Source organism: Macaca thibetana, chromosome X (genome assembly GCF_024542745.1).
Source record: "Macaca thibetana thibetana isolate TM-01 chromosome X, ASM2454274v1, whole genome shotgun sequence".
Lineage (NCBI taxonomy): Eukaryota > Metazoa > Chordata > Mammalia > Primates > Cercopithecidae > Macaca > Macaca thibetana.
In genome coordinates, this window is record NC_065598.1 from 106547173 (window position 1) to 106560388 (window position 13216).

The following is a 13216-nucleotide window of genomic DNA, read 5'->3' on the forward strand; positions in this document are numbered from 1 at the left end:
AAAATGAAAAATAAAACAAGAGAGGGAAAACACAGTGTAATCCTTATTGTTAAGATGTTAGCATGCTCATGGGCGTAGAAGAAATTATTGTTCTTTATCTCACTTTATGATTCCCTTTAACAAAAGACAACTGTTGAAAACACAATTTGAGGCCAGTTTACCCCTTCATGCTCAGAGCCTGAATCACAAATTCATAGGCTATATTTAGGGCTTTCCCCCACTTATTTTATCAGATTCTTAGAACCAGAGAAGGAACCTAATAGAATATCTGGTTCAACTCATTCACACTTTCTAGATAGGGAGACTGAGGCCAAGAGAAAGGAGTCTTGCTTTCATTTTCACCAAGTGTACACGTGTGTGTGTGTGTGTGTGTGTGTGTGTGTCCATTCGTGTGTTGCATGAGCGGGAGGTTTGCTTCAGGAGCTGTTAAGGGGAGAGATGGAAAGATCTGTATTCTAAAGGGAAAGGGGTGAAAAATGCTAGAATCAATACAGTGTTTGATAAATAACTAGTAATTTGTCAAATAAACATATACACACTGCAAACAACACCACTGTCTGTGGCAGAAACAGAGGGATGTTCTCAACAGAGGGAGGGTCTCAGCCAAGAAGGCTAAATAAGGGCCATTCATCCCTTCAGACCCTTTCTGCCATTGGCAAAGATTGGTCCAGTCCACTGCCTAGGTTTTCTGTGGGCTGTCAACATTTTGCTCAGCAGAGACTTCCCAAGGCTGCCTCACTAGCGGCTGGTGGCATTTAACCTCTGTGTGAGGGATGGCGCTTTTTCTTTTCATCATGGAATCCATTATTTTTCTTTGAAGTATACTGCAAAGCTTTTTACAAATTGCATGGCAAAAATAGAAATGCAGCCATTTCTCAGCACAGCCTTGTGGAAGTCGGGGCAAACTGTCCCTCAGGCAGTGTGGATGGAGAGTGTGTTCATTTCCGAACATGATGGTAAATCCTATGGCGAAGGAGGCAGAAAGCAACCCATCCCTTCCTCTTCTCCCTTAAAGGGAACTAGACCTAAAATGTGTTGGACCTGTGAGCCCTGGAGAAATGCAGCCCAAGTGCAGTATTAGACCCTGCCAGAGGGAGTCAGAGTGTGGCAGCTTGGCTGTGAACTTGTGAGACCCGGAGTAAGTTGCTTCCCCTCTTTGGGTCTTTGTTTTTTCATTTAACCCTCATGCTTCACAGAATGATTTAAAGGTATAAATGTAGAGAAAATAGACCCACATATGCTTTGGAAACAGTAAAAACCTGATATTAGTACAAAATATTTTTATTGTCATTGTTTTATGTCTGCTCTTTTTCCTCTGGTGGTTGATCTGGAATTTGGGTATCTGATCTGGAATTTGAATTGGTATAGAACATTTCAGGATAGGTCAAAGGCCTCTGGATCTGCAGAAAGAAGAACTGTCGGAAGAGTCAATGCAGGTTGAACTCTGGGTTCAAACAGACCCCTCAGAAATCACAGCCCTGCTCCTTCATTAATCTCCCGGGGTATGTCTTCCAGCAGCTTATCAAACCTCTGAGCTTCAGTTTCCTTATCTCTAAAGTGGGGTTGTTGTGGGAATTTAAGTGAGATAATAAATGAAAGCTATTATGCTGAAGAACTGGTATGGAGTATGCATTTGATAATAATTCTTTTTCATGTTATTTGCATCTGTGTGCTGAGAATAACTGTGATTCCTTAATGTCAGTGCACAGATAGTCCTTGTTAAAACATATGGATTCCTTGGCCTTGCCCTAAAGAAATTCTGATTGCATAGGTTTGGAATGGAGAACAAGAATATGTGTTTAACAAGGACTCCAAGGTATTCTGATGTGGGTCCAGTTTGGAAACCATTGATGTAGAGCACTGTTTTTCAAGCTGCCAGTTTTTACCCACTGCTCAGAAAATCAATTTAGTGGATAGTGACCAGCATTAAACACACATACAGGAATGGAATGGGAAATAACAGGGTACACTGCACACAGTAATGATAAATACTGAGTTATAAAATGTTTATAATTACATGTAATTTTAAATATAAACACAGTTTTACATATCATTTATATTTAATTTTATATACATAGTTTGTGTGTATGTGTATATATATACACACAAACATTTCATGAAGCAATACTTACCCTCACTGTAGATACCCTGACATAGGACAGAACTGTTTGAAATACTCATTTTTTATTTGGAGAAACTGGCATCCAGAGAATTAATCTGTCAAGTCCCAGGTAAGACAAGAAATGACCAACAAGGGAATGGAGTAGGATCCATTTCTCCTCTCTCCCCATCTCTCCCATGCTATTCTTGGATCAACAGAGTTGGTGGTTCTCTAATTAGAATCAGTTCTAATATCACGTAATGGCCGTGGCCTAAGATGTAAGGGCAAGTTAGGGAGGCAACTGCAGGTATCAGGCTAATTGCACTGACCCCATTAGACAGAAAATGCATCTGGGTTTATGGGATGTTTAGCTGCTCTTGGTTAGTGAAGGCTTTGTATAAGGGTGCCAAGCTCTTGTGCAAACAACTGCTCCTCCTTTTCTTCTCCCAGACTTTGATATTGATTTTACCATTTGAAACTCTTTTGTTGCCTCTGTAAAATCAAATAATTAGCTCAAAACTATGCTTCCAGTCACATCAACCTGCATCATCTTTTCAGTCCCGACTTCATATGTTGAAGATATTAGCACCCCTGACCTTTTATCCACATGCTCTGTCTAAAGGGAGCAGCTATTTCTGGGTTCCAGTTCATTATGGTCCTGTGGGAATGTGGTCACTTTGCCAGTGAGGTCTTCTGTGTCTACCCTCTGTGATACTCTAGGCCTTGCAGGATCCTACTACTCTTACCATTTCAAAACTCTTCATCTCCTACCTGACTTTGTATTTCCCTGATGGTACTTATCATACAACCTAACATAGTATATTTTAAATAATAAACAGATGATGAAAATAATCCCATGTGCCCAGGTATTTTTTTCCTAAGAAGATTGAAAATCAATTTTTATGTGAAGTTTTCCGATTTTTAATGCTGCCAGATATTTTGATTTTTCTAGAGAGCTTGGACATCTGAATATTCACGTAAAATCTTCTAATTTTTCAATGTTGGTTACCAATTCATAGAAAATTTAAACACTATTTGCACCAAAGAAAATATGTCTGTGATCCAGATAGAGTCCAAGACTCACCCTATTGTGATCTGTGTCATAGATTTGTAGAACACTGGTGCTATGAGAAGCCTTGTAAATTGGCAGCTTCTAATGAGGAAGTACAGCCTCAGAAAGGTTAGGTATATTCTGCATGATCACACAGCTGGCTTGTAGCACAACTGGATCTCGAACCCAGTTTTCCTTCCTCCTAGTTGCTCTGTCATAGTCACCATGCTGGCTGCTAGGCTGCCTCCTTTCTGCTGAGGGTTGAGTTAATCTGCCTTGTATAGAGGACAGTTTTCAGTCCTCAGTCCCCTCCTCCTAAAGAGTATAACAGAGGCATCACCTCCCATCTGATAATCTCCAGGCACTTCTCACCAGAGTGTATGAATTTACCTGCCTTCCCAATCTCAACTGAGGATATTGCCTCTTGGCGCACTTTATTGCTTTTGCTCCAGTGATAGAATCAAGACAAGGTCTTTATAGGAATGTTATTATCATTGCTCCCAGCCATCGGTGCCTTCCGGTAGAGTCACAGAGTTGGTGTGGTCTAATGCAAAGAATCTGGGGCTCAAAGTCCAGACAGCTGGGCTCAATTCTCAGATGTGTGACCTGAAACAACTTATTTAGCCTCTCCAGCCCTCAATTTCCTTAACTGTAAAAATGAGAAAAATAAGATCTGTCTCTCTTGTGTCTCAGAGCTGCTGTGAGGCTAAAGTGAGATGATATGTATAAGAACACCTTGAAAAGAGACAAACATTTTACAATGATGAGGATATAGTATCATTAAATCAGCAAAATAATGATTAAGCACCTACTATGTGCCAGTGAACATACCATTTATGCAGGGCATGCCAAGGAGCTTAGGCCTAGCTGCCTCCACGAGCTTATAGTCTACCTGAGAAGAAGAGACATACCTGAGTGGGAAGAGAGCCAGCAATGCAAAGCTAGAGACCAGGGCTGAAGGAGATATATTGACTGTAGAATGAGAGAAAGAAATTGTGGTAGAAAGTGGTGACCATGGAAGGATTCCTGGAGGGAGCTTCATTTAAACTAAGCTTTGGATAAAAAATTGGCAGGCTAGGGCTGACAGGTGTTAAAAAAAGGACATTCTTCTACTGGACGGGGGCAACAGTACAAATAAGGGCTGAAATCACAATGTATGCTGGAGGTCTAATCTACATGGAGGGGAGGGTTCAAGTAGTGGCTGTCAGATTATTGCTCCTCCAGGTTTTTCACTGGCCTGAAATGCAAAAGGGAAAGTCAAGGGATGCTTGCTATAAGCCAAGGTGGGGCCAGGTGTGGTGGTTCATGCCTGTAATTCCAGCAATTTGGGAGGCCCACGGAGGCATACTGCTTGAGCCCAGGAGTTTGAGACCAGCCATTGGCAACATGGCAAAACCTCATCTCTACAAAACACACAAAAATTAGCCGAGTGTGGTAGTGCAGGCCTGTAGTCCCAGGTACTCAGTAGGCTGATCTGGGAGGATCGCTTGAACCCTGGAGGCAGAGGTTACAGTGAGCCACTGAGATTGCACCATTGCACTCCAGCCTGGGTGGCAGAGCCAGACCCTGTCTCAAAAAATAAAAAAAAATAAAAAATAAAAAATAAAAATAAAAAAAGAAAAGAAAAGAAAAAGGAAAGGGAAAAGAAAAGAAACCAAGCCAGAGGTTAAGCATGGGTACAGGTTTGGTTAATTACATTACAGGAGGGCCTAATACTATAAAATGATCATAATGATTATTTCCGCCTCATAGGACTTTTCTCAACTTTAAATGACATGATGTGTGTTAAACATTTAGCATAGCACCTGATACATGATTAGTACTCAATAAATGTTAGCTATCATCATCATCACCAGTTTTCATGTTATACTGAAGTTAGGGGGCAATAACATGGGCTTTGGAATCTGTCTAATATTAGTTGTGTAGCCTTGGTAGAGTCATATAACTTCCTCGTTTCTCAGTTTCCTGGTCTTTAAAATGGGAATGATAGTGGTGCCAACTGAAAAGGGCTATTGTGAGGATTAAAGGAGTTAATCCAAGTAAAGTACTTAACACCATGCCTAGTACATGATAAGCATTCAATAGATGTTAGCTGCTACAGTTATTATGGCCAGTTGACCATTAAGGTAATATGACAGCATAACTAAAAAATGAGAAAATTGAGAAAAATAGGCAATCATGCCAAATCTTACTACTAAGACACATCTTGTTATTATTTTTGGATTCAGTTCTTAAATTTAAAATTTCTTTTGTTGAGAAAATCAAGACTGCAGGAGATGGCGTGGATTTGGGACGCAGCAGGCATTTCATTAAACACTTAATGAGTAACTACTGTGTGCTAGCCTGTGTTCCAGAAGCTGAGATACGACAAGAAAAAAAAAAAAAAAAAAACAGGACAGGCATTATTCCTGTATTTAAGGAATTTATAGCCCAATAGAGAGAGTATGGAAAACAAAATAATAAATATAAAATATTGTGTTATGTGATATTAAGTACTATGGAAAAAAAATCTTCAGATGGGGTGATAAGGAGTTGTGAAATGGTCAGGGGAGGGTTGGAAAGTGAACCCTGCAGAGCCTATAATTTTAGAGGGTGGTCAGGGTAGGCCTCACCAAAAAGGTAATCTTTTGAATCCAGCCCTAAAGGAGGTGAGGGAGTGGGTCCATGTAGGTATCTCAGGGAAGAGCATTGGGAGCAGAGAGAACAGCAAGAGCAAAGTCTTTGAATCAGGAGGATACTTGGCCTTTATGAAACTCCCAAGAAGCCCATGTTGCAGCAATGGAGTGAATGAAGGGAAGAGTAATGGGATGGGAGGTCAGAGAAGTCACAGAGACCAGCTTGTTTAGGGTATTGACTGCCATTTCCAGGGAGTGAGATGGAAAGCCACGGAGGAGCTTGTTCAGTGAAGGACATGACCCGACTTATATCAGCCTTCCGATAAGGCCTTATATTGGCCTTCCTATAAGCAGTGGGTTTTGGCCCCATAGACCCTGGGCAATAACAAACAAGAGGCAGCAACTCCCACCGTTCCCGCAGAACTCTCCTTACCACTCTGTAGACTGCAGAGAGTGGACTTATTGATCCTGAGGGCGACACAGAGAGGAATTGATGGCACGAAGAATAGGGGAAAAAGATGTAATCTCTTAGAGCTGAAAGGGACTCAGTTAGTGCAGTTCTGCCACTGGGCATCTGTTCATTCAGACTCGACTAAAATCGTCACTGCCTTATCAGCTTGCTCAGCCTCTTCTTGCAGGACCTTCTCAAGGTCAGAAAGCCTTTTGATGGATTTACTGAAAATCTGCCTCCTTTTCACCACTGGGTGGCAGTAGTCCTAGTTCTATCACCTGAGCAACCCAGAGTAAGTGCATACCTTCCACAGAAAAACACTTGAGATTTGAAGGCAGGTGGATATCATATATCCCCCAACGTTTCTCCTTTACAGGACCTATTGTCTATTCTACCTTAAAGAGCAACTCCTATTATAGAATGGTTTTCTTTTGTCAATCTCGCAATCCTCTTCTGGAGGTTTTCCACTTTCTTAGCGACTCTCTTAAAATGTGGTGTCTAAAATTGAACAGGAGACTGCTGGAGTGAACAGAGGAGGTTACAGTGCGATGATTATATTCTATAATCTAGAAACTGTACTTTGATTAATGCAATCTAAAATCGTGCTCTGTTTTTAGCAACTAAATAATTTAGGTACATTAAACTGTTGGCTCGAATTGTGCTTGTGGGTCAATTCAAGCCCCTTGATCTTTTTTAGTTCGTTTGTTTGTTTGATGTGAGTTGCCGTAAAGCCGTACTTCCCCTATTTTGGCCTCACAAAATGGACTTTTAAAATTTGAATTGATGATTTTTTTCTTTATCTCATTTATATTTCACCATTTAAATTTTAGCCCAGTATTCCAGCCCGTCTGAGCTTATTTTGAATCTCAATTTTGTTCTTCAACATATTCCAATATCCCTGCCAGGTTTGGGTCATCTTCAAACACAGTAAGTACATTTTTTGTATCACCTAAGTTATTAATAAAAATGAAAAAGCCTTGTGGCCCTTCTCTGGAGACCTTCTGTTGGATTGCCAATCCATTTGACGGTATTATAACTTGGTCAATATGTTACTATCTTGCCTTAGTTCACTCATGAGAAAGTTATGAGACAAATTCAAATGCATGGCTGAATCCAAGATATGTTGTCATAGCAAAAGATAGCATGCATGAAGGCGATCTAAGATAGGATGATTTGTTTTGTAAAATGGAAATTCTAGTATTGTTTTCTCCAATTATAAGGTGATATTGGCCTGTTGTAAAGGTCAACAGCATACATAAGTATACAAAATGCAAAGGGAAATTCCCTCTGTAATTCTGTACACCGACACTGTACCAGACAACTGTGGTTGGCAGTTTTATGCATATATAAACACAGATCTAGGGTTTAACTGGGATCATGATATAGAGACTGTTACATGACCTGCTCTTTTCACTTACAATCCTTTGGAAACATCTTTCCGTGTCAGAATGTACAGTTTTAGCTCCTTCTTTTAAACAATGAGATAGTGTTCTTTTCTTTGGATGTTTCATAATTTATCTCATCAATCTCATATTGATGGGCATTTAGATCATTGGCAAATTTTTGCCATTACAAGTAGTATTACATGTTGAATTGTCTTTGCTGGCTTGATGAAATGTGCTAGATGCTGGTTGTTGCCTTCTCTGTATTTCCCATCCTCTTGTCCTTTTCAGATCTTGTTGTCAATGTCCTAAATGCCAAAGGGCTGCTTCCACCTAAGAAAGAACTAATGAGGGGGCCAAATTACCACTCATTAGGGTTTGAGTTTGAAAATCTATACTTGCCCTACTTTCAAGTGTGTTTAAGGCTTTTTGAGCTGCCAGGGGCATTTAGAGGATCGAGGCACCCCAAGATCAAGACTTGAGGGACAGACAGGCTTGATAGGAGGCTGCAACCCCTGTTTGGCACATGTGAAGTGATTAGGAGCAGAAAGGAGAAGGAGAACTGCCTTGCCATTGAACCACAATTCTTTGTTATACACCCTCAGCCCTGACCAAGCAGGCCACTTGCTGGTCCCTGAATAAGCTCCTCCTTTTTCATTTTCACACCTTTATTCCTCCACAGGGTCTTCCTCCCTTCACACATGTACCTCCCAGAACAAGGTAGGAGCCATCTGCTCTCAATTCCCAGAATTCTTTAAAACCATGGGCTTGGGAGTTGAACCTGTGTTTGAATATCAGAGCTTGGCAGTTGAACCTAGTTCTGTGATTTTTGGATAAGTCATTTATCCTTTCTGGGCCTAGTTATCCTCATCTATGGAATGATGATATGCCTATATATTTTAAAACACCTAGTCCAGTGCCTGGCTTACCAAATGTTTGCTTCTATTATTATCATAATTACCATATGTGATTATATTACCTACTCCACTGTTGTGAAAATTAAGTGAGAACATATGTAAAGCCTTCAACACAGTGCTCAGCCTAAAATGGGTATTAAATAAATGATGGCAATTACTGATTGTATTCATATCTTCCTTTGGATACTTATCTTACTCTCTTATGTTACTCCTATTTGTGTTTACGTCTTGATCTCCTCCTTTAATTAATACGTCCCTTCAAAAGCACAGTGTTTGTCCTCTTCCCTCCTCCTACCCCTCTCCGCAAGAAAGCATAAAAGAACCAGTGCTGGGAATTAATAGGGCTCTTTCAAATTTAGGTGCCATCAATGAATGCCACCATCACTTTGTCTAAGCTCCTTTCTGATTGGATTATTTTCTAGTTAGAAAGCAGCTGTCTCATTAACTGATCAACTGGGCCCCCTTTCTAGGGCAAGTCATGGCATACATATTCCAACACCTGAGCCACTGATCACAGAATTAGCAAGCTATAGAATCTTAGCTTTGGAAAGAGTTTCAGAAACCAATGGCTTTGCGTATGAGTTTACCTGGGCAGAATGGATTCGTGTACCACTCTCAGGCTTCTGCTATCTAGATGGAAAGGAACAACATTAGGCCATCAGCCCAGTGCAGACCACTATCGAGTCCTTCTTAGAGTACCAAAACAGTCTCCTAGGCTTTTTCCTGCTTTCACTCATGCCTCCACACAGCAGCAAGAGCAATCTTTAGAAAATAAAAAATCAGATCATATGATTTCTCTCCTCAAAACCCTCCCATGGCTCCCATCGCATGTAATATAAATTCATATTTCCTTCTGATGGTCTAAAAGACCCTGAATAATCTGACTTCTGTGCATTTCTCCACATTCACCCTGTTACACTCTTCCTCTTGCCCCCTGTGCACCACCTGCACTGATCTACTGTTCTGAGGATACACCAAGCTCATCCCTGCTTTGATGCTTTTAATCTTCTTGTGACCCTCTACCAACAATTGAATCCCAGCCTTGCCCCAGCTTCTCCATGTTTCTTTTTGTCCTTCAGGTTTCCATGTCAATGATACTTTCTCAGAAATACATGAAAAACCTTCCCTGTGCACACTGTCTCAAGTAGGTCCTTGTCCCCACTTGATTCTCAAACTCATTGGTTCTCGGGCTTGCTTCAAATTGAGAATCACTCAGAGAGCATTAAAAAACAAAACAATGGCCAGGCCTCTTCTAGATAAAGTAAATCCGAATTTCTGAGAATGGAACTCAGCTATCTATATTTCTAAATGCTCCTCAGGTGATTTTAATGTGCAGCCAAGGTGGACAGCCTTTGTTCTATCTGTCAACTTATTTATTTCATTCTTAGTGCTTATCACAAACTGTAATTATTTTGCTTGTTTTAACAACTTATTTAGTAAATATTTATTATTCCCCTACATGTGCCAGGCACTACTCAAAACATGGAAATTAAAAATAGTGGACGTACTAAACACAAATCCCAACCATTATCAAACTTCAATTCTAGTGGAGGAGGCAGACAATAAACAGGATCAATAAAATATATAGTGAAATTTGTATAATGTTCTGGACTAAATGGTTGTGTCTTCACCACCAGATTATTGTGTTGAAATCTTAACATCCAATATGATAGTATCTGAAGATGTGGCTTTTGGGACGCAATTAGGGTTAGATGAGGTCATGAGGGTGGGGCCTTGATCCAATGGGATTAGTGCCTTGATAAGAAGAGACACCAAAGAGCCTGCTCTCTCTCTCTCTCGCTCTCTCTTTCTCTCTCTCTCTCCCCCCCCCACCACCCACCGTGCAGCAGAAGTCATATAAGCATACAATGAGATGGTGACTGCCTACAAGCCAAGAAAAGAGGCCTCAGAATGAAACTTGCCTTTCTGGCACCTTGATCTTGGACTTCCAGCCTCCAGAACTGTCAGGGATAAATGTCTGTTGTTCAAGCCACCCAGTCTGTAGTATTTTGTTATGGCAGCCCAAGCACATTAAGACATATAGTATGTTAGAGAATGATGAGTGCTAGGGAGAAAAATAAAGTAGATAATGGAGATATAAATTTTTTTGGAGGAGAGAAACACTTTAGACAGAGTGACCTCGACAGAAAATCTTGAGTACAGACCTGAAAGAAGTGACAGATACAGATCTGCAGCTCTTTGGATGCCAAACTTTTAAGGCAAAGAAGAGTCTGTGCAAAGGTCCTAAGACTGTATCATACCTAATATGTTTGAAGAACAGCAAGGGGGCCAGTATGGCTGGAGGTTTGAGGAGAAGGGGAAGTGTGGTAGGTGATAAATTCAGGAATGTAATGGGGTGGGGGTCAGGTGTTTGGAACTTCGAAGGTTATTGTAAGAGCTTTGGCTTTTACTGAGTAAGAAGGGGTATCATGGAGCAGAGGGTAATATAATCTGACTTAGATTTTAGTAGGCTTACTATATATGGTATGTTGTGAATAAATTGAAGAGGGAAAACAGTGGAAGCAGAAGAACCAGCTAGGAGACTACTGTAATAATCCGTGTGAGACATGATGGGGGCTCGAAGAAGGATGATAGAAATGGCAGTGATATGAGAACCAATAAGAAATGGACAAAAACTGTATGTGTTTTGAGAGGTAGAGTATTTGGGATTTGCTGACAGACCTATAAATAGGACATGAGACAAAGTACCCAGTCAAGGATGATGCCATGGTTTTTAGCCTAAGCATCTATAATAATGGAGTTGCTATTTACCTGAGTTGGGAAGAATTGTGGGAGAAGTAAGTTTTAGGGGGAAATATCAAGGGATTAGTTTTCAACTTGATAAGTTTGATGTACAGCTATGGTCTGAAAATTTGTGTTCTCCCCAAAATTTCTATGATGAAATGGTAACACCCAAAGTGATAGCATTAGGAGGTGAGAACTTTGAGAGGTGATTAGGTCATCAGGGTGGAGCCTCCATGAATGGAAGGGATTAGTACCCTTATAAAAGAGGCCTGAGAGTGACCATTCACTCCTTCCACTACGTGAGGACACAGCAAGATGATGTCGTCTATGAGAAAGCAGGCCCTCACCAGACACCACCAGCACCTTGATCTTGGACGTTCTAGCCTCTGAAACTGTAAGAAATACATTTCTATTGTGTATGCACTATCCAGTTTATGGTATTTCATTATAGTATCCCAAATGGACTAAGACAGGTGCCCATTAGACATCCAAGCTGGAGAGTTGAATATACAAACCTTGAGTTCATAGGAGAGGTCTGGACTGGGGTCAGAACTTTGGGAGTCATAAGACTGAATGGTCACCTAGAGAATAAGTTCAGGTAGAAAAGAGAAGAAGTCCAAGGACTGAGCCCTAAACCACTCCAACGTCTAAAGGTTGGGTTGAAGTGCAACAAGCAAAGGAGACTGGAAAGAAGCAGCCAGAGAAGAAAGTAGAAAACCAATAGAATGTGGTTCCTGGTAACCAAGAGAAGGTGATTCAAGGAAGAGAGAGTGGTCACTTATATCAAGCACTGCAGATAGCTCAAGTAAGATGAGGACTGCGAATTGGCTGTTGAATTTTGTAACCTAAAGGTCATTGGTGATCTTGATCAGAGCAGTAATAAGAGTGAGTGCAAGACAGAAGGGAAGGAGACAGTTTGGAGATTATAAGTATAAACAAATGCTGCTTCAAGGTTTTGGTAAAATGAGGAGGACAGCAATGGGGCAGTAGCAGTATCTGGAAGAGGAATTAGGGTCTAGAGAGGGTTTATTACCTTTTTGAGGTAGGAGAAAAAATATTCAAATGAAAAGATCCAGCCTCCTGCATTAGAATGCAAGCTTATTGAGGGCAGGGACTCTGTCTTGGGCATCTCCAGCACCTTCCATGGTGCCTAGCACATAGTAGGTACTCAATAAATTTTGTTGAATGGCGAATGATCAAATGAATGAAGGAATGAATAAATAAACAAAAGTAGATGTCAAACAGTTGAGCAAGAAATACTAGCAGGATAGAGTGGCAGGTGAATTGAGTAGCACCTTGGCTTTAGTTCTAGTCATTCCTGCCACACTCCTGGCATACTGAACTTATCCCAGGCCCAGACAGCTTGAGAATGAGTTGGCATGGCACAACTCTTTTTGCTAAGAGGCCATGTTATGTCTCTGTAGTCACTTGTTCCAGGGAGCAGACAGGCTGTTGGACTGTAAGAATTGGGTGCAACCAGGTGAGACTGTAGAGTCCAGGAGTGTGTAAAAGAGACACTCCTTTGCATCATCACCATTCTCTGGTCCTGGTCTGTCTGTGGTGCAGGACATCGGTGAGACACATGCTGCACTGGCATCTCAGCCTGCTCCTGCTTGCTGGAGGGTAGTTAATAACCTCATGTAGCACAGGCCAAGGAGCAGCTAAACCAAAGTTTAAGAAGAAGAAACGCATGCCCATGCAGTGACTGGAACCTTTGGCACCTGGCTCATCTCAGTTGCTGCATTGCACAATCCCCACAATTTAAGGTGATGGGTTGGCCCAATGGGGCTCTCGCATGGTGCCTATGACTCAGTTGTTGCTAGAAAGATGGCATGGCCCCACTCCAGGCTGGCACATAGGAGGTGCTCAGCAAGTTTTGAATAAATAAACCCTTTGGGACTGAGGAAATAATGCTTCTTTACTTTGTGGTGTTCTTCAGGGCTCAGTCAGAGCC

At 41.2% G+C, this 13216-nt stretch overlaps 1 protein-coding gene across 5 annotated transcripts in view; it reads left to right on the forward strand.

The window, feature by feature from the left end:
* Window positions 1-13216, forward strand: part of PAK3 (p21 (RAC1) activated kinase 3) — a 291282-nt gene that overhangs the window by 43412 nt on the left and 234654 nt on the right. The window contains exon 2 of one of the 5 annotated variants that reach the window (XM_050776546.1): window positions 7049-7145. The exons of the other annotated variants lie outside the window; for them this stretch is intronic. The gene's annotated coding sequence lies outside the window, so the exon portion shown is untranslated. The remainder of the gene's footprint in view (window positions 1-7048; window positions 7146-13216) is intronic. 5 annotated transcript variants of the gene reach the window in all.